The sequence below is a fragment of the Phyllostomus discolor genome, chromosome 4 (assembly GCF_004126475.2).
Source record: "Phyllostomus discolor isolate MPI-MPIP mPhyDis1 chromosome 4, mPhyDis1.pri.v3, whole genome shotgun sequence".
Lineage (NCBI taxonomy): Eukaryota > Metazoa > Chordata > Mammalia > Chiroptera > Phyllostomidae > Phyllostomus > Phyllostomus discolor.
In genome coordinates this window covers 137,314,335-137,339,086 of record NC_040906.2, presented here as the reverse complement: position 1 = coordinate 137,339,086, position 24,752 = coordinate 137,314,335, and the positions used below count along the sequence as shown (strand labels likewise).

General features: G+C 37.5%; 1 long non-coding RNA gene across 1 annotated transcript; it reads right to left on the bottom strand.

Annotated features, from left to right (window-relative positions):
- Positions 1–4,326: 4,326 nt before the first annotated feature.
- On the bottom strand, positions 4,327–23,061 carry LOC118499900. Its single transcript, XR_004902442.1, has 3 exons — positions 23,051–23,061; positions 16,312–16,316; positions 4,327–4,481 (listed from the first exon to the last, which is right to left on the bottom strand). It is a non-coding gene; the product is annotated as an uncharacterized LOC118499900 (long non-coding RNA).
- Positions 23,062–24,752: the final 1,691 nt, after the last annotated feature.

The window sequence follows — 24,752 nt, the reverse complement described above, 5'->3', positions numbered from 1 at the left end:
CATGTAAACCAGCTCAGTCAGCAAGCACTTGCTGAGAGTTTACAGGACACTCAGGGCATGGCCCGGGTCCTTGGGTGTCAGGCAACCATCAAATGACCACAACTAAGACATCACAGCAACCTTAACTCTTTTGTAAATGGTACCAATATCTGAACTTTTAATAATTACAAATCTATCCATGATATTGGTAAATAATGAATAGTTCAAATGAAGAGAGAAGTTAAAGGTGGTAATTACTCTTCACATACACTATTTAGTCTATTTAGTTCTTAATCTCCAGTTTCTGATTATTTTTTCTGTATCCGATAATTTTTCAAAATTAATCATTTTTAAGTCTTCATCTTACCTAATCACCCAACCATTTCCTTATTTTTTATAAGCAAGCGCTGATTTCCCATTTTCTTAATCCTTGCCTGAGGATATGATTATCGATTTTAGAGAGAAAGAGAGAGCGAAAACATCGACGTGAGAGAGAAACATCAATGGGTCACAGCCTTTTGGTGTCAGGGCTGCCCTCCAACCAACAGAGTCCCCCGAGGGCCAATTTTCACTTTCTTGAGAAACCTTGTAAACATGGTAGAGAAAATAAAAACCAGTATCTGAGGGTAGTGCGAAGCACTACTTTTTTAAAAAAGGAAAATTGGAAGCAGGAGAGTTCAGAGTCTCCCACTGCATCACCAGCCCCCAGCTGCTGACAAAGCACTTCCTGTCATTCACCTGTGCTGAAACTTGCTCACTGGGAGAAAACTGGCGTTTCCTCTGCCGCTTGTACTGCTCCAGCTTCACATCTGAAACCACAACTGAAAAGATGGGACCAGGTAAAGTCTCAAGAAACTGAGTTGCCCCCTTTTTTGAAATGTTCTCATGATGACAGAGAATATATTGATTCTGAATCTGGAACCTACTGAGTGCTCAGTAAACATACAATCTCATTTAAATAAGCCCAGCTAGTCTCAATCTTCCAATCTATGGATTTCCCTTACTGTTTAAAGTTAACTCTAAATAGCAGGGAATAAGGAAACATTTTAAACCTGGTTTCATGTAAGTACTCTAAAATTGTTAATGGTCACCCTAGAACACTCGTCTAAATGATCGGTTTTTGAATTTAAAAATAATATACTATCAATCTAGTGATGCCTGTGTGATGACAAAAGGTCTGCAAATATATTCTCTAGAGCCTATGGCATTCACATAGTCTCTCTAACCTCTATCAGGTACATTTAGCATTTCCTCCCGGGAAAGGATGTAGATGTTTTCTGCTTCCTACTCTGCCTCCCTAAGAATGTGCCAGTGCATAATAATAATGATGTTAGTCCTTGTGATACAGCCATCAGCTCCAAAGGGATTAGTAACCAGGGAAAAGGAGTCTCTAAATAAGTTGTAATGAAGATCACAAACAATAAATTAAAATAAATGGAAGCAAACAAACAAATATTGTCTTAATAATACCCAGAGGTGGGAAAGTGTGATGAAGAAACTTTAATTAATTTTTCTCATTAAATGTTCAGACTTGGAAGAACATAATCTGAAGTGAAAAAATTATAAAGAAATGAGGGATAATGCAAGTTATATTTATACTATGCCAGCAGATCTCAGATCTCAGGCAGCTTCTTAAGATGTGAAGCAGCACGTGCCCTCAAAGCAGGTTTACAGGATGAGGGACAAGACAAAGTTCACCAGGTTTCAGTAGCACAGCCTCTGCTCAGCCAGCCTTCAGCTGCTTCACCTTCATTTGCCATCACTCTTTCTCTTTTTTGTCTGAAACAAACCAAGAATACTTTACTTATTCATACTCCTCCCTGTCCAAAACATCGTTAAGGCAGCTTCCAAACCAAAATATAACATAATCAGAAATAAATTAAAACAAGAAAAATTAAGCAACATGAAAATAATTGTAGGAAAACAAGCTGGGACCAGGCATTAAATTAGCATGCAATTTGCCTCCACCCCACCTCCAATGCCCCCTCAGAAATTCCTAGGCCTGCCCACAAGTCTGGCCTGTCACAGAGCACCCAGGAGAGGGTGAGGGGGTCAACTGCCGTGCTCACCAGTAAAACAGACCAGGTGCCCATGTCCAACTATTCCTGATGTTGATACCGGATCCTGTGGGTCCTCAAAGAAAACTACCACCTGATATAATTAACAACCCTCTGAAACTATCCTTACAGCACACATTGGCCTCATTCGTTCTCAGTTCTGTCCTCTGCCTCTCACAACATGACATTTCTTCTTAGCTGCTCACATCAGATCCGAACTGCATCCCTTTCAACAAGGCACTGCTTTTGTTATGGAATATATATAACACTCGCCCACTCTTGGTTTCTCTTCATAGCCCTTGAATGTTTCTGGATTTGTCCTGACATGCCCCCTTGTCACCAGGGTGACACACAGATAACCCAAGCAGGATGAAGACAACATTTAAAGACTAAAGCATTTTGTATATAATCACATTGAACAAATAATCTTTATTCCTTAATTTTTATTTTTTTCTTTTCTTTCTTCCTTTCTTCCTTCCTACACATCATTGTTGTTTAAGTACAGTTGTCTCCATGGGGGACAAGATTCACCTGCCATCCTCCCCCATTGATTGCCCCCCCATTCCCCCACCCCACCCAACTCCACCTCCCACCCTCAATCCTATCCTCCTTTGGCTTTGTCCATACGTCCTTTAAACAAGTTCCTTGATGTGACCCTTCCCCTTCTTTCCTCTGTTATACCCTTCCCCCCACCCCTCTGGCTACTGTCTGTTCTTTATTTCAATGTCTCTGGTTATACTTTGCTTGCTTGCTTGTATTATTGATTAGGTTCCACTGATAGATAAAATCATATGGTATTTGTTTTTTACCACCTGGCTCACTTCACTTAGCATAATGCACCTTAGCACTCTCCAGTTCCATCCATGCTGTCCCAAAGGGTAGGGGCTCCTTCTTTCTTTCTGCTGCACAGTATTCCATTGTGTAAATGTACCATAGTTTTTTGAACCATTCATTTACTGGTGGGCGCCTAGGTTGCTTCTAGCACTTGGCTATTATAAATTGTGTTACTGTGAACATTGGGGTGCATAGGTTCTTCTGAATTGGTCTTCCAGGAATCTTAGGGTGTAATCCCAGCAGTGGAATTGCCAAGTCAAAAGGCAATTCCATTTTTACTTTTTAAGGAAATTCCACACTGTTTTTCACAATGTCTGCACCAGTCTGCATTCTCATCAATGGTGCACTAGTGTTTGCTTTTCTCCACAACCTCTCCAGCACTTGTTTGTTGATTTGTTTATGATGGCCATTCTGACTAATATGAAGTGGTATCTCATTATGTTTTTTAATTTGCATCTCTCTGATGGCTAATGTATGTTGAGCATCCTTTCATATGTCTCTAGGCCCTCTATATGTCCTCCTTGGAGAAGTGTCTGCTCAGGTTATTTGCCCATTTTTTTAATTGGATTATTTGTCTTCCTGGAGTGGACTTGTGTGAGTTCTTTATATATTTTGGAGATCAAACCCTCATCCGAGGTATCATTGGCCAACATGTTATCCCATACAGTTGGTTCCCTTTCCATTTTGCTAATGTTTTCTTTAGCCACATAGAAGCTTTTTATTTTGATGAAGTCCCATTTGTTCATTCTTTCCTTTATGTCCCTTGCTCTAGGGCAGGGGTGTCCAACTCATTTTCACTGGGGGCCACATCAGCCTTTTGGTTGCCTTCAAAGGGATGAAATAATTTTAGGGCTGTATAAATGTAACTACTCCTTAACTCTCAATGAGTTGAAGTTATATTTGACCCTTTGAAGGCAGCCATGAGGCTGATGTGGCCACCAGTGAAAATGAGTTTGATACTCCTCTTCTAGGGGATATATTGGTGAAAATATCACTGTGTGTTTCAAGATATGCTAAAGTGACTTCTTTAAGAAGATGAAGAAAAAGAATGAGAGAGAGAGGAACACAGGTACAAAGGGGGTAAAATGGCAATGAATAAGTACCTATCAATAATAATCTTAAATGTAAACAGAGTAAATGCTCCAATCAAAAAACATAGGGTAGCTGAATGGATAAGAAAACGACCCACACAAATGCTGCCTATAAGAGACCCACATCTGAACAAAAGACCTACACAGACTGAAAATGAAGGATTAGAAAAAATATTCCAAGCAAATGGACAGAGGAAAAAAGTCAGGGTATTTTGTCATATCAGACAAAATAGACTTCAAAACAAAGGCCATAAAAAGAGGCCTTTGTTTTGACACTTCAGAATACTCAAGGGAAGAATCCATCAAGAAGACACAAACATTGTAAACTTTTATGCACCCAACATAGGAGCACCCAAATATATGAAAAAAATCTTGGAGGACTTCAAGAAAGATATACACAGCAACACAATTATAGTAGGGGATTTTAACACCCCACTGTCAACAATGGATAGATCTCCCAGACAAAGTATCAACAAGGATATTGTGGAGCTGAACAACACATTAGATCAAAAGGACTTAACTTATATAGAGAGAATCTTTCATCCCAAGGAAGCAAAATATACATTATTTTCAAATGTACATGGAACATTTTCAAAGACAGACCACATGACATGACACAAAACAAGCCTCAACAAATTCAAGAAAATTGAAATCATATCAAGCATTTTTTCTGACCACAAGGGCTTGAAAGTAGAAACCAACCTCAAGGTAAAAATTCAAAAACACTCAAGCTCATGGAAACTGAATAGAATGCTTAAACAATGAATGAGTTAATAATGAGATCAAGGAAGAAAAGCAAAAAAATCTCCTTATTTTTTTTAATGTTACCTATTTTCCTTTGTATTTTAACAGGCTATCTACAAAATATCTGTAACTGAATTGTATTATAGACGAAGTAAGATTTTTACCCTACATACAAGGTAACAAGGTAGCCTACCACCATTTCATGGATGCTAGCAGAAGATATGGCAGGCCTGGTCCAGAGATAGAGGACTTTATTACTCACAGTGATAGCAGTAGCCAGAATATTAGTGCTTACGCCAGTTTCCTGAGCCCTAATTCACACAGTTTGATGTGAAAAAGATTAAGTGATGCTTGCCTGTGTAGTGGATTATGGTGCAGAGGAGAACCCAAAGTTTAGGGAAATTCAAATATTTATAATTGAAAATAAGCCCTTTGCCCTGAAGAAAGAAAGTAATTTTATTATACTGCACAGTAAAGAAATCTGCCCATTGATCTGGAGGAAGACAGTACCTGCATCCTCATTTGTTCTCAATGCAAACATTCTGGGGAAGATAGTCTACTGCACCTCACTTCCCAAAACCATCAGAAATATGAAACACCCATAAAAAATCGCCTAACAGTGGGGTGTCCAGAGCAAGACAGATGGGAGAGGTCTGCCTTGAAATCATTAAAGGTAGCCAGCAATTCTAAATAGTGTCAATGATAACATGTTCTTTTCTGAAATGAAACAAAATGAAATTTTATTGCTCTAATTTTGCACTTGCTACAATTACAGTTGAATGTTGAGTTTAATAATATATTGTAATGTTCAAGTGAGCATATATTATTATTTATTTTTAAATAAAAATTATATATACATCAAAGTTAATTTGGGAAACTCCAGTTATATAATCAGTCTCCCAGCAGGCAGGGACTCAGTCACATGTGTTTATTTAAAGAGTAATTTTGCAACAGTTTAGAATGATTCAAGCTTATTTAGGGTGCAGTTTGTATTTTCAACCTATTTCTGTTCACTTCTGTATTTAAATAGTAAATAGCATAATGATGGTTAAAAATGAAGAAATAAAACTTGAATTACTTCAAGTCTGCCATTGTATGTAACTGTTTAGAGTTTTTAATTGTGTTTAAATTTTTTCCAGTGCTAGAATCAATCCAGAAGTAGGAGGGTGAATAGAGGATTTGAAATTTCTGGAATTTATTGTGAAACAAGATTTTAAAATCACTGTCAATGTATCCTTACATGTATGACTTTTCCTAAGAGAGTATCTGATATATCTCAGAATTTTTTGAAATTAAAAAATACTTTAAAATACTTTAAAAAAATACTTTAAAATACTTTTTAAAAATACTTTTTAAAATTAATAAAAAGTATTTTTGATAAACTATAAGTGAAAATTGATTGATAAAAAATAAATATGCATTGAAAATTCTATTGTTTACAAGATCATTGACAAATTTGTAAAAGATAAGTCTTGAAACTGGAACTGATTTTATTATTTATTACTGTAACAGGCTATCATGTAGGTACAAGTTTTTCCCCACTTAAAAAATCATTATTGTAATTAAACAATATTAAAACATAAACTTTTCTTTCTTGTAGTTTTACAGCTATCTTATTTTTAATAAAAATTTTATTGGCATGATTATATTCATGAAGTTAAATTAAAAAATGTTACCACCTGCATTTATTTTCTGGCTTTTAATGTTTTCTGTGTCATTTTATAATTATTACTGGACAGTTTTACTACATAGAGGAAGAAGATTAAAGTATGTCCAGCTTCTCTGGACATCAGATGACGTGTGGCTGTCAGCAATGAGCCAGAACGGATCGTGACCAACCGCTTCTCAAAAGAGACACAACTGAGTCTTAAGTCTTAAAGAACAGAATCAAAAGTGACTAAAATCATAGGATCAGGTGGGTCTGTTGTTAGGAGAGCCACTCTCAGAGGGAAAGTGGAATTTTCCAGCACATAGATGATTTCGGAATGATAAAACTGTTTTTCACACTACTTCAATGAGTCAAGGCTTTTCACTATGTAAGTTATGTTCTGTTTCCCTATTCCAGCTGTCATTTAGGTATCCTAGAAATAATCTTTCTCCATAGCCTAATAATTATATCAACTACCAAGCCCATATGGTGTTGGATATATTTTATTAATACACACCTTATTTCACTTCTCACAACAGTCTCGGGATGCAATTACTACGCCCATTTTACAGCCCAAATCATCTTACGTCACATCTTCGTCTTGAGAAGTTGAGCCAGAAGTGAAACTATTCTGAAGAGTCTCAGGAAGATATACCATTGCTTCTAATCACACATTTAAAAAGCTGAGGAAGGATTTGCTAAACTGTGACTAAATTTAGTAAAAATGAATAAATAAATAGTACATATACCTAGTATGTTGTCTGCCTTCACTGGACCTACCTTTGTTGCTAGAAAAATATACATTGTAGAGGAAGTAAAATTGTACTTATTATACAGATAGGTAAGTTTTTCTTATTGTTATATTGTATAGATTGAATTTAGAAAGCAGAAACAAGACCACACATGGACTAGATTTCTCCAGTTTTCCTAAGTATGATGTTGTTCTACTCAATCTTTAGCTTATATGTATTTTTATGTTTTAGTCACATATAGATGAAATGTTACATATAAACAACTACATTTTTGTAAAAATGATGGATTTTAAATTCCAGTAAATAAATGTAGTAATTATTCTACATAAAATTTACTTAAGCATTGTAATTGTCATGTCTTTACGGAAGCATGAAATTTAGTCCAACATGTTGGGGTTGAGAAGTGGGTTGATTTTTTTTGCTTCCTCATCCCTTTTTAGTTAAAATAAAGATGCAGACCCTTACTGGTGTGGCTCAGTGAGTTGGGCATTGTGCCACAGAACAAAAGGTCACCCATTCAATTCCAAGTCAGGGTACATGACTGAATTGCAGACTGTATGTCTGGTTCGGGACATGCAAGGGACAACCAATCAGTGTTTCTCTCAAACATTGATGTTTATCTCCCTCTTTTCCTCCCCCTCTTCTCCTCTCTCTAAAAGTAAATAAATACAATATTTAAAAGAGAGAGAGAGAGAGAGAGAGAGAAAGATGTATTTGTGGTCAGTCTTAGGCTAGGTATCTCCCAAAACACTTTGTAAGATTCTCAATTCTCAGGCAAAGATGTAGAACCCAAGAGAACTAAACAGAAGAGGTGAAGTATAGCAAGTCTCTTACCCTTGTAATACTTTCCTTTTCTTTGAGGCACACACATACATATACACACCCCAGAAAAGACTGACAATGAGGAATAAAAAGTTTGGTACTTCCACAAAAGTTCAGGCTGGAGAAAAAAATGCAAGACTCAAGGCAATTTGTAGACAGTCCCAAAGCCATCTCTCAAGATCACTCAGAAAGACAATTACCTATAGAGTCTGTTATGGGTTGAATTGTGCCCCCACCCCCCACATTCAAAACTTGAAGTTCTCACCAACAGGCCCTCAGATGTGACTATATTTAAAAACAAGGTCTTTAAAGAGATGTTAAGTTAAAAATTAGGTCATTTGGGTGGGCCTCAATCTAACATGACTGGTATTCTTATAAGAATAGGAGATTAAAACATAGATAGTGTAAAGTTACAGTGAGAAGACAATCTACAAGCCAAGGAGAAAGTGGTGATAGAGATCAAAAGTTTCAACTTGGCTTCTAAGATAATCCCTTCATCACAGATTGAGGAATGAGTATGGCTTTCTAGAAACTACAAAATATAGCCATTCCAATTACACATCAGGAAACCAAAGAAATGATAACTGGGTGGGTGAGTGAACAGCAACCCACTGCAAGCTGGACCGGAGCTGAGACTCCATTGATTCCATTATGTCCACGCACCCCCTACTCTAATAAAATTTAGGTTAGTCTCTGAGAGTAAGTGTCAACTCAGATCCAGTGTTCAAGAGTTCTCAAAATGTCTAACAGAATCTTCTAGTCAGGGTGTGGTAACTTGAATAAATGGTTGTAAGTCTTTGGGGAGAAGGAGAGAAAGAATAATTACTGTATACAACCGCCATGGTGTTGCAGGATCTTTTCTTCTAGAAAACTATCCTCTCCCACAGTTTTGCCTTGTAAGTCTGAGAACTGGCCCAAGTGTAGAAACTGTCAGAAAGATTGTAATATTTTATTGGAGTGACTGGCTTGACCCCTTAAGTATCTACCCTTGTTTTTATTTGATTCTATAAACTAGAGAAAAACTCTCTGGGTTTACATCTACTCTAGGGATAAATCCTTGCTTCTGGGATTATTATATTTTTTATTAAATATCCACATAGCTTTCTGTAAGTCAGGCTTTCTTGGGTACTACTCTGTTCTTGCTGTTTATTATAAAAATTGTGCTAATCTTGCTTTTGAAGAATAAGATCCACCACCTGGACTCTAGCATTTAGGGTCCTATCCTCTCCATTTCTATCCAGGAGCTCAGTTCCACAGCATTTCCTATTGTCAGACTTGGCCTACCGGAAACAGCCACTCTGGAGTTGCCGATGATGCCTGTGCTTTCTCACTAATACATTCCTTAGCACTTCAGTGAACAGAGAATCATCTGATCCCTCCTGCTTTGTACAGTTAACATGAATGCTTTCAGTACATATAAGGTATTGTTCTTCTAGCATGATCACTTCAATGAGCTCTTTGATTCCCATTTCTGTCATGGCAATTCTGGTATTTCTACTTCCATTAACATATGTCCTTGCTTTCCCCAAGCTTCTAGGATTTCTATCCTGACAAACTGTTAGCATATTGAGGTTTTTAGTGAGTGTTAAATCCTGTATAATAGGAGTTTGTCTTCACATCAGCAAATACTTTCTTATTTAACTTTCTGTCCTGTGTCTTTTAATATAGGTCGCTCAGATTCCAGGCACCGATATACACTTTGAATCCTTCCAGTATATGTTGGCTAAGTCCCAGAGTTGCTTCAGGAGATCATTCCTTTTCTCTATTAGCAAACTCAGCACTTGCTCAGCTAAGTATGTGTTGAGACATAGCTATTGTTCTGGTAGCTAGTGGAGGAGGTGGGGGTGAATCTTGATAGGACACAGAGGTCCTGCAAGGCAGAGACCTTTGCATTGGGGGAATGCTATTCTTTCATAGGGAAGAGAGAACCATTCAGTAGTCCCAGACAATTCAGGAAAATTCCAAAGGTTTAGGGACTCAATATTTTCAAGTACTTTGAGCCAAATATTTCTTTTAAAGTCTCAAATTCTCAGTTCATTCCAGTCAGGGTCTTGACTTTGGTGTAATAGAGTTGTTGAAGTTGACAATTCAACATATTTTCAATCACTAACTACACTTACAATTAAATTCTGGACCTGATCTCTCTAAGCCTTTTTCTGCTTTCAGACTGTGTTTGATGAAAAGCTTTGCACAGACTGCCAAAGAGGCCCTTTGGCTTTCACACTTTGCATTAAATCTGTGGTTAATCATAGTTAACTTTTTACCATTTTTCTTCAATACATTTATTGACCACTAACAGTAGATACTTAATTCCATAGCACTTACAATTGCTCTTTTTCCTTTGTCTCTCAAACATTTGAGAGGCTACACCTGCCAATGTAGTTCTTTCCACTGGTATTTTGTCTCAGTTCAACACTGAAGAATTTGTAGCTGCCTGTGAGGGCCTATGTATATGTCATCACAGGTGATGAGATCTTCACTGTCAGTCAGGCTGCCAGTTATCCAACTCCAAAATCTGCTTCCTAGAATAACTCCTGACACGACTTGATATTCTTCAAGTCCCAAGGGAGCTGGCTCTAAGACTGAGATGTATTTATTCATGAGAAGCTTATTGTGGGTGTTCCATGGAGCACTGTTTGGAGGGAGCAAGGGAAAAGGAATGGAGCAAGAAAAGAATTTGGGCCGTGAGGAAGTTATAGTCACAGTCTATCCCACATGAAGCTCTAAGATGGAACAACTATTCACAATTAACTGTCCCAGTTAAGACAAGGTAGGTGGGCTTTTTGTGCCTCCTTGTACCCCTGCACTTACCAGTCATTGGATGTGGGGTTTCCATAGGGAGTAGATGCAACTTCAGGTTTAGCTGCTTCTGCTGAGGGAAATGTCTGAAGGAGGAGATAGCTGTGAGCCATCTGCAGCTAACATACCCAGCAGCTAGAGAAATGAGTTCCTGAGTTTAAGAAAAAAATCTGGGCAGTCAACACAACATTCACATTACTGAATTTCTCTTATTCACTATTGTATCTCTAATAAGAATAAAGGCCATTATGGTAGAAAATCCCAAGTAAAAGAAGAAATACCCCTCTCCACCAGTGAGTGTATTAAAACAAAAATATTTATATCTCTGGGTAAAGGACAGATTATTGCCATCATCAAAGAGCTGAAAAATGCACAGGTGATGCCCACCACATTTTTATTTCAACTGCCCTGTTTTGCCCATGCAGGAGGTGGGCAGATTTCAGAGAGTGACTGTGGCTTATCATAAATGTTAATCAATTGGTAACTCCAATTGCAGCTGGTGTTTCAGATGTATTTTTCTCAGAGCAAATCAACACAGGCTCTGGCATCTATTACACACATATGACCTAGAAAACATTTTCTTCTAGGCACATTTTACACAGACACATTTTAAAGAAAGGCCAGAAGCTGTTCACTTTTACCTGACAAGGATAAAAGTAAGCCTTCACAGTCTTGCATCAGGACCACCCAGCTCACACACTGTGATGTAATATAGTCTAAAGAAATCCTGGCATTCCACTAGCCCCCTCCGTGATGAAACATGTCAGTTACATCCACATAGCTGATGTCACACATATTTTAAATGCCATTGCATGACATATTTGAACTAATCTGTTAGAAACAGACCACACAAAACTTTAGACATGAACCACTTCAGTGAAGTGGTGTAATATAAAAGACAAGTTACAGTATCTTGTACAACCTATCTCAAAAAGGAAGCACCATGCTCAATGTGCTTTTTGGAATTTGTAAGGTAAGGTATTCCGTGTTCGAGTGTGCCAACTTGATGCAGCTATCAAGTAAGCCATAACTCTATTTGAAGTGAAAAGCAGAGCATGAGAAACTTTGTAATGAGTCTAAAGTATGGTGCAAGCAGTGCACTTGGGCCTAATAACCCAGCAGATCCAATGATATTCAAAATATCTACACCAAATGTGGGTGCTTTATGGGCCCTCTGGCAGGCAGCCAGATAAGAATCAGACCTCCAGGGTTTTGGATCAAATCATTGCCTTCTTCTGCATATAGTCATTCTCTTTTTGCGAAACAGCTCCTAACTTACCATTTGGTTCTGGTAGAGATTGAATACCTCATGTGTCATCAGCTGACCATCATACATTGAATATTATCTGACCCATCAAGTCTAAATGTTGGCCATGTATAGCTGCAATAGATCAGCAAGTGGAAATGATATGTAAGTGATCAAGCTTGAGCGGGTCCAAAGATGTAAGTATTTTACATAAACATGAGTCTCAGTATCTTTGGCACCATCTCCTGCTGCACTGAGTCCCCTTCCTCAACTCACGTTTATGTCCACTTGGAGGAGTTTCTTATGACTATTTAATGGAGGAAGAAAAATAATGGGCCTGGTTTCCACATGGTTCTGCTTGAAATGCTGGCACCACATAAGAATGGATGTCTATATCATTAAAACTCCACTTATAGATGGCCTGAGGGAGAATAGTGAAGGTAAATTTCTCAGTGGGAGGATCTTCAAGTAGTATATTTGGTTTTCCACTCTATCTGGAAATAAATGGTCAGAAGTACATAGCCACATTGATTTATTGGTGGTAACTAATGATTTGGCCAGATGGTCGGGGATCTGGAAAGACTGGCATTGAGGCACAGTGATGAGGTAATCTGGGAAAGAGCCATGCAAATGAACTTCACAGGATACACACAGAATGTGAGGATTTTTATGTTCTATATGAATATTCACCACAGGGCATCTACAACAGAGAAAGCCTCCAACAATAAGATGGACAAATATCATGTTTTTTGTCAGTTTCCCCTAAACATGTAGACTTGCTCAGTGGACCCATGTATAAAGCTGACCATCACTAAGTCTGACCTGGCTACCATTGCTGCAGGGTGCTCTAGCAACCAAGAGCAGAAATGAACTCTGAGACCCTAATATGGCACCATGTCCCCAGGTACCAGGCAGCCACTGGATGGCAGGTTGATAACACTGGGAGGGAACATGGTCCTCCCTGAAATGGCTATCTATTCTAGACATGGCTCTGCCTTCCCTAGCCATCATGCAAATTTCAACACAACACTCTTAGGTTTATAGAATACCTTGCTAGCCTTTTGGCACCACACACAATATTGTCTCTAACTAAGAAGCCAGTACAACTGCCTGGTGCCTCACCGCACCCCCTATCGGAGGTCTGGGTCTCAGGTTCACAGGGTCAGTCCCTAAACTCAAAAAAGCCAGCATCAGGCAAGTGATCACTCCTGCTCAGAAGTACAAGTTAGCTTTTTGTGTCTTCCACACATTTCTAAGTTTTAATTATTCTAATTTTGCCCCTGTTCCTTTGGTCCTAGGTATGGTAGCTGTTTCCTGCAGCTGCTACTACTAAGGTACTTAAAATTCTTCTTTTGTCCTTTTAAGTACCAAGTTAATGAATGGATACCTAATTAATAATTGTTGATATTAAATTCTTTCTGGTCACATAACTGAGGTGACTTTTGTCTTCTGAATGGGCTCTGGCTGATACACACAGTAAATATTTGTTGAATAGGTCAGTAAAATTTATTCATACTGGGACTCTGCCATAAACTTTTCAGAAAAATTATGCACAGGACAGTTATGATCTGAATCCAAATTACATGTTTTGATACAGCTTAAGTGACCATAATTTCATAGTTCCACATGCTCATTGCTAGTTTTTTTTATTGCCTCTATCTGGAAATAAAAGTATTATGTTGTCCCTTAACTATAGTTGTTCACCTCAACTAAATGGGAGTCTGTTCCATATGAAATCAGCATTCAGAGTCTAGATCCAGTAACAGAAATATACTTCTCATCCTCATGACACCATTGTTACATAGGTAAGCCACTTATAGTCTCAGAAACATTCTCTATGACAGTGTCCAAAAATATGGGATAAGTGTTATTATTTTGTGATAATCAAATGGCCTGCTGATGAATAAATTAACTTAAAGAATTTACTGCTTAAGATGTTCAGAATCCCCCATGCACATAAGCATTAGTACTCCACCTTTGTAATCTTCCATCGAGTGAAGATATTAAGAGTAATCCAAGACAAATTTTGAACATAAAAGTTAATATTATCCAACTGATTTCACTTGTGTTCAAGGAAAACAAAATGCTTCCTGACAATCTGGCAACACGTTGCTGAATTAAATGTGACATCTCCCTGGCATATTTACCAGATTTTAAGTTACAAACCAGAACAAAACAATTTAAAGCAACACAATACAGATTAAGATAGAGCCCCACACCCTTCTGATTTTTACCCTGTAAAAAGAAATTAAATAGCTGTTGGCATTTATGTAAAGCTTAATTGAACTTTGATTTGCTTTTTAAACATCAAATGTAGCCTTGGATATGTAACACCTAATAAGAAAGATCAGAGTTAATGCTTCCTAATCCAGTGCAAATTGTTTACAAACATACTGAGGTGACAAGTCCTCTGCAGATAAAAACACGCACCTCATTCTTTGGAGGTACAGAATTTCTTCAAGATAAATGTACCCACCAGTCATCTTAAGACTTAAGACACCTTCTGTTTATCTTTTATGTGAAAGAATTTTCCTTCATCTTATAATATATTGGGCACTAACCTTGACTTAAGAGTGAACTTCTCAATATCGTTGGCATTTCTTTGATCAGATCTAATGATCAATGTGAAATTGGAGATGAAGCAAATAATTAATAGGTGATTTTAAATTGGGAACCCAGCTCATAATAACATTGTTCCCCCTGAGTGCTGCACACTTGTACGATCTCCCATTCCCTAGTCCCTGGTGATAATTTTGCTGCTTTTGTGAATGGTGCTCAAGTGACAAAAAGAACTATTTAAAAGAGGGGGCTCACATCTAGAAACAGATGACAGGACGATGGAGAGAGAGCTCCATCATCCCACAACTTCGAGATTCATCTTATCAGACCTTTATTTTTCACATCTATTGATTCTCTTCTTGCCCACGGATTTAATTGCCCCCTGTGGATGTGTACCACTGTCTCAGTGGCGGCACATTCATGTTTTCTGAACCACAGCTCTGAGACTGATGGACAATCTTGGCTCAGAGAGTAACCTGGGCCATTCACTCACAGCTGCAGTACTAATGCCATCCCACTGGTAGGTTCTAGTCTTCATATGTCTCATCCCAAGGAGAATTGCAACACTATTTCTCTTGGCTTTTCAAAATTTTCTGTAGAACGAGAGGCATGATATTGCTTAAACAGGTCACATGAAACATATCCCTGGTGAAAAAAAAATATTTTTGCAGCCCCATTTCAAAGTTAATGACACACAAAGCAAGAAGTGTGTAAAAAATAACAGTGAAGTTTGGGTTCTGCTCAATAAAAACAAGTGAAATCCAAATTTAGATTCTTGCCACGTCATTAGCCAAGCTCCAGTTGTTCCTAGGTATCGCAGCACATATGGTCTGTGAGATCACCCACTGTTTGCAGGCCCCCTATTAGATGACCAGATGGATGGACTGAAATCCTAGGGAGCAAGAAGGCTATGCAGACACTGCATTGCCCAACACTGCAGAGCATCTTTGCTTCATGTATTCACCAATGTGCATCTTCCCTAATTATAGTTGTTTTTACCTATAATTGGGCATGCTATTTTAAAACATTTAATTTTCGGAACATATCTAAGCTCTTTCCCCTGACTATACCCATTGACATTTTACTGAATAGAAATAATAATAATAATATGCTATCAATTGACACTGAAATAAAGTTTTATAATTTTAATAATATTAATTTTAGATTTTTAGGCTGGATAAAATTGTAATGTTTCTTCTCATTTAAGTATTCAGTTAAATATTCTTTGGAATAATTTATTTTCAAATTATTTTGTATATATTAAAATATTCAATGAAAAAATTACTCAAATATTTTATTTTAGCCTCTATAGTTTTTAGTACCCATGAAATTATATATATCTTATAAATACCACTTGTATAAGGTATATCTATGGGAATATATATAGATATACACATACAAATATATGTTGAACTTATAGGGAAAGAAATAAGTAAAATGATTTAAGAGTCACTATGCACCAGGCCTGTGTTTTGAACTTTTAATATATTATCTCATTTAATGCCTGCAAGATAGGTGAAATAAACATAAAATGAAGACTCAAAAGTTTAGCCTGTATTTCAATCTGTTAGATTTTTATTAGATTTTTCATCCTTCAATTAATATATGAGGTTACAAATAATTTATGAGGTTTTATAGTATATTAAGAATTTTGTAGTGGGTGAATTGATCTTCAAACAGACACAATTACGGGGAAAGATCAAAGAGTGAAAAGAACAGTGGCCTTTAAGTCAGATCAGACCTGACTTCTAATATTGTTGTGTAATCTTCAGCAAATCACTTAATCTTTCTCATCACTAAAATGACACACTAATATTCATTTGACTAGGGTTGTCTTACAGATTGCTTCAGATGACTTACAAAATGCTTTTGACCCACGATACACACTTAACCAGTGAATGTGGGCTCCTTCCTCTTATCAGCTATAATGTTTGGCAATTTTCATATACTCTTGGAGAGTCATTTTCCCTCAAGCATGGGATAATAATTTCTATCTTCAGAGTGATTGTAAAAATTAGAAGGGATTATATGAGTAAATTCATCTTAATATATAATAAATCATTATTTCTGCTGCATTTAAGTCAGATCACATGTAGGAAACAATATAAACAAATAAACAATATAACAGATAAATAATATAAAATGTATATAGAAAACAATAGAATGACCACTTCTAACCAAAATCCTATTATATTGACTTAAAGTCATTATTATTGTGGACATTCTATAGTGAACTGAAAATCATTACTCTCCTATCCTGACCCTCAAAATAAATGTTTTCAAGTCTGTTTATATTGCAACCTGGGATGACAAATCTCAAAAGGTTTAAGCAGGGTGAGGCTTTCCTATCAGTAACATTTTTTGATGAAAGAATTCCAAGTACATGGCTCCAAACGGCTGTTAAGAGAGACCTTGCCCTGTAGTAGTACTGCCTGATCATAGACGAGTTGAAACAAAACCATTCTGCACCAGATTCTGGCAAACAACCTGTGGCTCTCATTATTGGGCTTGTGGAATTTAATTACAGTTTGGATGTGCACTCAAAGGGTAGCATTTTAATCCACATATGATTAGGTAGTTTTCAGATGTGCTCACCTATTTATTGGTTGTCAAGTTTAGTCATGCAGTCTCAGGGGGTCATGTGTCTTATTCAGCTGCTTTCTTCTCGCACTCCTTCAAGGCTGGCAGGATTCGTGACTGGCAGAATGGCTTGGTCAGGGTTGGGTGGAGCTGTCAGGCTGTTTGGATCCCTTCTCAACTTACTGCTTGAAAACTGTCGAGTCCATCCACTTCCTGAATTTAGTGTTGTGGCCAGGCCACTTACCTTCAGCCTGTTTCCATGCAGGACCTAACGGCTGGCCCTCCACAGCTGAATTCAGCATCCACGTTCCATGGGACCTCCAGGTAGCCTGGAAAGGCTAAAATGATTCATGCTTTTAATTGCTCACTAAACCTTCAAGTTAATATTGCTAAGACTGAGGTTGTTTAAGGCAGGCTTTATAAAATATCGCTTTCCAGAGTCCAAAACTAAGAGCACAAGCAAGAACCTCTTCCCACTCTACCACCTATCCTGAGACTTACTTATGAGCTTGTAGTGACCTAAACCCATAGAAAGGAAAACCTGGACATATGCAACTGATGAGCTCTCTTATCCTTTTGCCTTTTCCACTTGTGCCATAGTTCCCAAGCACGGGAAAGAACCTGGGTTTCCTCGGACTTCCCTGTGTTCAATCTTTCTCCTCGTTCCAAAGACAACTTAAATCCTTGAAATGCTAAATGGGGGCAAAAGGAATTTGGCAAATCCTTTTCCAGAAACATAGCATGGCTTGAAATGATATTGTCCTACTTTGAGTGTCTAAAACTACATATTGCCTATATTTTCTCTTTATACTCGTCTTGCCTTAGTTTCTCTCTCCCATCTCCTTCCTCCAAATGATGGTTCTGGGCTAATTAGGGTGATGCTCCTAGTCATGAAAGAAGAGTAAAAGAGATATATATTATTAATCTCTTTTAGATGTAATCCTTTGTAAACGTAGATCTTGGCTTAATGAAGACACAGCCTGGAAATCCTTTTTCTTTATTATCACTTTAATCTGCCAAGCCTAGCAAGCTACAGTTAATAACAGAAACTACACAAAAATGTATTAACATTAGATATTAGTAGTTTTCCTAACACAAAATAGTTTTTTTTAAATTTTCTCTCTAAACACCCTCAAGTGTCCACCGTGTTCCTGGCACTGTGCTACTGTTGGTAGCAGAGGTTTGCAAGACCTTGCCCTCATATTCCAGGACAGTCAAATCTAGTAGGGAGGGGAGGCGACCCAGTTATAATAAAGACAAGTGCTCCTGTAGAATTCTTACGTCCGCGCCCTGGGAGGCCTGCTCAGGAAGCATACAGTACATCGTCTTCCGAAACTTTGATGTCCTCTGCTGTACTTCCTAAAGTGCTTTCAATTCAATTCTGTTGAATTCATTTGAATGCTCCCAAGTGTGACCAAGCAGAGAAAGAAAATGTATTAAAGTTGAAAAACACTAGTACTAGTAACTTCTCTCAACATTTCCAAGAGTTTGAGGTTTTATCTCAGAAATAAAGACAATATTTCTTTAGGTTTTCTCTTCATTGAATCATATTAATGAAGTATCTCTTACTCTATTTAAAACTTCCAAATAAATCACTTTCAAAAAGTAGATGGTTCTTGAATAAGTTCACGTCCACCTTCTTTTGAAAACTTTGAGATCGTGATATAGCTTGTCTGCTACTGAGCAAGCTTGAGGAAAAGGGAGGTTTCAAAAAATATTTACCTTGCATGAAACTTTAACAGAATCAAATGGGTCTCAGGAAACAGAGTCACAGCAAGAAGAATTTACTTTCCAACCACGGGCGGGGAGCCTGCCCTGTGATATTAATCACACATACCCATTATGGAAGCAAACAGAAACCTATTGCTCCCCAGTTATTTTGTATTAGAAAAAGTTTGACAAAACTAAGGCACGTTCTTGAAAACTTTCAGCCCCAGAGTCACAAGACTATTCCCAAATAAGAAATTTGCTTAGGAATTCATTTGTTTTCACACTTTCCTAATTAAAAACCTGTCTATGCACTGCAGCTAAATTTAGATGACAAACACTAATCAGGGGTATTTTAAAGTTGTAATTTTCAGCTTGAAGCTTTTAAGTTTTGGCCCTGATATAGGAGGAAGGGTTTTTGGGGGGGCTGGGTGCTTCACAACACACAATTTTAGAACTTTCTTTCTTATACCAGGAAATATAAAAACAATAGGCAGCAGCAGGTTTGTGTGCAGTAGCGAGTTATTGTTGCAAATCTTTTTACTCCAAAATCTTCTGGTACAGAGATTTCATAAGGAATAAAAATGAATCAAAATTGGCAGAACATAAAGTACATAATCATGGAACCTAGGCAGCTCCAGAGGCACATGGCACTTTATGAACAAATATAATGAGAATTTTGGCATTTCACACAGTTGTTCCTCTGAAAAGAAAAATTAATGGGCTCAAAGGATTCAATTGAAGCTGAAACTAGGTGACAAACCTTTACACCTGAAGATATGTAAGTGTAAACAAATATGCTCTTCCCTAAGCTATTAAGTAAAATTGGAACCCGGTAACTGCCAGTTTAAAGCAACAAAAAATAATTAACTTATTACTGGATGGGATTCACTTTCCTAGGTTTTTTTTATCTCTGCACCACAGACTCTGTAGTGAATTTTAATAATTCACTTTTTCAAACTTCTAGTCTACCTCTTATATGTAAATATAAGAGTTCATGTTAAATGCCCTTTTAATATTCTATTGAACTCTTTTGATCATTAGGTTTGGTTAAGTATGGTTGAATATGTCCATAATTATTCTCACATAGAAAATTTTTTAAAGATTTCATTTTTTTTAATTTCCCAAAATAGTCCTTTTAGAAGGGGCAAGATGGCAGCCAAGTAGGTGGGAACTCAGCCCACTTGTTTGTGCCCCCAGAGCTGATTTTCAACTGATCTTCCAACAAGTGACCTGAACAATCAACAGAATCTTAGCTGATATGAATTTTTGAAGCCAAGGAGTTCGGGGGAGGCTGTGTACCATCCAGTATAAGATTTTACAAGTTGCAGGGGAAATACCCTGCATAAGGTGCCCGAAGCCAGAGAGAGCAGAGGAGAGAAAGCACAACTTGGTGGCTCCTGCCCATCATGGAGTGGGCTGGTAGGAGGAGGGCTTTCCTACACATAGAGCCCCCAGTAGTCCCAATCAAAGAGACTGAGGAGGGTATATTGAGTCTGGGACACTTGGGCTCCACACACACAGCAAGCAGCACATCCATAGCTACAGTGCCAACTTAGGAGAGTCCAAGAGAGTAGCAATATTTACATCAGACAAGGCCATAACAAGTGACAAAGAAGGTCACTATGTAATACTTAAGGGGCTTGTCCAATAAGAGGATATAACCCTTGTAAACATATATGCACCCAGCCTAGAAGCACCTAATACATAAGGGAAATCTTGGAAGACCTTAAGAAGGAGAGTGACAGAAATACAGTCACGGTAGGGGTTTTTTACGCCCCACTGTCAAAAATGGATGAATCGTCCAAACAAAAAATCAGCGAGGATATTGTGGCATTGAATGACACTCTCAATCAAATAGACTTAATTGATATTCACAGAACATTTTACGCCAAAGAAGCAAAATATACATCCTTTTCAAATGCACATGGATCGTTTTTGATGCTAAACCTCAGGCTAAAACACAAAACAAGCCTCAACAAATTCAGGAAAAAACTCAAAACATTCAACTACAGGGAGGCCAAATAACATGTTATTAAATAATGAATGGGTTAACAATGAGATAAAAAAATTAAAAGGTACCTGGAAACAAATGAAAATGAACACACAACAACCCATTGCCTATGGGACACAGCAAAGGCAGTCCTAGAGGGAAATTTATAGCAATACAGCCCTACCTAAAGAAGACAGAAAAATCTCAAATAAATGACCTAACCCTAACATCTAAAAGAACTAGAGGAACAACAACAAGCAAAGCCCAGAGCAAGTAGAAAGAAGGAAATAATAAAGGTTAGATCAAAATTAAATGACAAAGACACTAAAAAGACAACGCATAGGACCAATGAATGCAGGAGGTGGTTCATTGAAAAGATAAAATTGACAATCTTTAACCAGACTCCTCAAAAAAGCAAGAGAGAGGACCCAAGTAAATAAAGTCGGAAACAAAAGAGAAGTAACAACCAATACCACAGAAATACAAAGGATTGTAAGTAATTACTATGAACTACTATGAAGTCTGTCCAGAAGCATCCACTCATGTACTATGAAAAATAGAGACATTCATTGAAGAATGTACAAGATAAAAGAAACAATGTACAGAAGACAATGATGCCTCTGTCCGTTTCAAAGTAGGCACCTTGGGACCTCACACACTTCTCCCAATCTCCATAAGCTGTCCCATCCTATTTTCTGGAATCTCATCAATGGTCTGAAATTTCTTCCATTTCAAAGGTGATTTTAGTTTTGGGAAAAACCAGAAGTCCTAGGGCACCAAATCTGGGCTGTAGGGGGCTGAGTAGCCTGGATGATTTGATGTTTCACCAAAAAGTCTACATGAGATGTAATTCATGAGAAGAGACATTGTTGTGATGAAGCTGCCAATCACCAGTTGCCCAAAGCTGCAGCCTTCTGAATCATCTGAATAGTTTCTGTAGAGGAATGTTCAAGCTTAATGCAAAATTTGACACAGATTTATTGCTCTATTTGTTCAGTCATTTTGAATGCAGTGGCCACACAGTACATTTGCTCAGTCAATGGCATCTACCGCCCCCACTGATTAGTACACTCCAGTCCACTCTCCTTGGCTGCCAGGTTACATCAATGTTGCACAAACAGTTCTCATATTAAAAATGGCGGGACTTTTTCCAGACTGACTTCATATATGCCAAGAAATTGGACAACCTGGATGAAATGGATAAATTTCTAGAACATGCAATCCTCCAAAACTGAATCAAGAAGAAGCAAAAAGCTTGAATAGATGGATAACAATTAGTGAAATCAAAGCAGTAATCAAAAAACTCCCAACACACAAAAGCCCTAGACCAGATGGCTTCACAGGGGAATTTTACCAAACATTCAAAGAAGAAGTAACTGTTATTCTTCTCAAATGATTCAAACAAAATTCAAGAAAAGGGAAGACTCCCAAATCTTTCTATAAGACCAGTATTATCCAAATCCTCAAACCAGGTAAAGACACAACAAAGAAAGAAAATTACAAGCCAATATCTCTGATGAACACAGATGCTAAAATCCTCAACAAAATATTGGCAAATTGAATCCAGCAATACATTAAAAAGATCTCACACCATGATCAAGTGGGATTCATCTCAGGTATGCAAGGATGGTACAATACTCACACACAAAAAATAATATAATACATCATATAAATAAAATGAAGGGCAAAAACCACATAATCATATCAATAGATGCTGAAAAAACATTTGATAAAATCCAGCACCCATTTATGGTAAAAACACTCAGCAAAGTGGGAGTAGAGGGAGCATTTCTCAATATAGTAAAGGCCATAGATGAGAAACCTACAGCCAACATCATACACAATGGGCAAAAACTAAAATCTTTTCCCTTAAGATCAGGAACCAGACAAGGTGTCCACTCTCAGTACTCTTAGTCAACATATGGAAGTTCTAGCCATAGCAATCAGACAAAAAAAGAAATAAAAGGCATCTAAATTGGGAAGGAGCAAGTGAAACTGTCATTATTTGCAAATAACATGGTAGTATACATAGAAAACCCTATAGCTACACCAAAAATCTACTCAACCTAATAAGAGAATTTGGCAAAGTAGCAGAATGCAAAGTCAATATTCAGAACTCAATAGCATTTCTGTATGCCAACAATGAAGTATTAGAAGGAGAAACTAGGAAAAAAATCCCATTTATTATAGCAACAAGAAAAATAAAGTATGTAGGAATAAATTTTAACCATGGAGATACAATACATACACTTGAAAATCTACAGAACACTGAAGAAAGAAAGCAAAGAAGATACAAATAAATGGAAGCATATGTCCTGTTCATAGATTGGAAGAATTAACATTATTAAAATGTCCATATCACCCAAAGCAATCTATAGATTCAACACAATTCCTATTAATATACAAGTGGCATATTTTGCCAATCTGGAACAAACTCCAAAAATTTATATGGAACCAAAAAAGGTGTCAAATAGCCTCAGCAATTTTGAGAAAGAAGAATAAAGCTGGCGGGATCACAATACCCAATATAAAACTATACTACAAGGCCACTGTAATCAAAGCAACCTGGTACTGGCATAATAACAGACACATAGATCAGTGGAAGAGAATAGAGAGCCCCAAAATAAACCCAAATGTCTATGGTCAATTAATATTTAACAAAGGAAGCATGAGCATAAAATGGAGTAAAAATAGTCTCTTCAATAAGTGGTATTGGGAGAACCGGACTGGTACAAGCAAAAAATTAAACTAGATCACCAACTCATACCACACACCCGAATAACCTCTAAATGGATAAAAGACTTAAATATAAGTTGTGATACCATAAGAGTCCTAGCAGAAAACATAGGCAGTGAAATTTCAGATATCCCATGTAGTGATATTTTTGCCAATATATCTCCTAGAGCAAGGGAAATAAAGGAAAAAATAAACAAATGGGACTACATCAAACTAAAAAGCTTCTGCATGGCTAAAGGAAACATCAGCAAAATAAAAAGGGAACCAACCATATGGGAGAACATATTTGCCGAAATACATAAAGAGTTCATACAACTTAACACCAGAAAGACAAACATTTCAATTAAAAAAATAGGCAAAAGATCTGAATAGACACTTCTCCAAGGAGGGCATACAGATTGCCCATAAACATATGAAAAGATGTTCAACATCACTAGCCATCAGAAAGATGCAAATTAAAACCACAATGAGCCCTGGCTGGTGTAGCTCAGTGGATTGAGCATGGGCTGTGAACCAAAGGGTCGCAGGTTCGATTTCCAGTCAGGGCACATGCCTGGGTTGCAGGCCAGGTCCCCAGTGGGGGCCATGTGAGAGGCAACCACACACTGATGTTTCTGTGTTTCTCTTTCTCCCTCCCTTCCCCTCTCTAAAAAATAAATAAATAAAATATTAAAAAAAAAACCCACAATGAGATACTACCTAATACTGGTCAGAATGGCCATCTATTAACACATCAACAAACAACCAGTGCTGGTGTGCTGGTGAGGATGTGGAGATAAGGGAACCCCAGCACACTATTGGTGGGAATGCAGACTGGTGCAGCCACTGTGGAAACACTATGGAATTTCCTCAAAAAATTAAAAATAGAACTGCCTTTTGACCCAGCAATTCTGCAACTGGGAATATACCCTATGAGTCTCAAAACACCAATTCCAAAGAACTTATGCACCCCAATGTTCACAGTAGTGCTATTTACAATTGCGAAGTGCTGGAAACAGCATAAGTGCCCATTAGCAGATGTGTGGATCAAAAAACTATGTGGTACATTTACACAATGTAATACTAGCAGCAGAAAGAAGGAACTCCTACCTTTTGCGACAGCATGGATGGAACTGCAAAGCATTATGCTAAGTGGAATAAGCCAGTTGGTAGAAGACAAACACCATATGATCTCACTTATTAGAGGAATCTAATGAACAAAATAA